Genomic DNA, 206 nt, shown 5'->3' on the forward strand with positions numbered 1-206 from the left:
ACTGCCTTCTTTTGTCTTAAATACATATTTTCTAGGAGATTATTTTAAATCCCCTATCATTTTTTTTTTTTTGTCTTTTGTCTTTTTCTGTGTCCGGCAACGGATCGCAACCCTCAGTGTTGCCCCCGCACCGGACCGGGGACCGGCAACGGGATCGCAACCCTCGGTGTTGCTCCCGCGCCTCGCTCAGCCAGTGAGCGGGAACC

Source organism: Galeopterus variegatus, unplaced genomic scaffold (genome assembly GCF_000696425.1).
Source record: "Galeopterus variegatus unplaced genomic scaffold, G_variegatus-3.0.2 Scaffold9016, whole genome shotgun sequence".
Taxonomy (NCBI): Eukaryota; Metazoa; Chordata; class Mammalia; order Dermoptera; family Cynocephalidae; genus Galeopterus; species Galeopterus variegatus.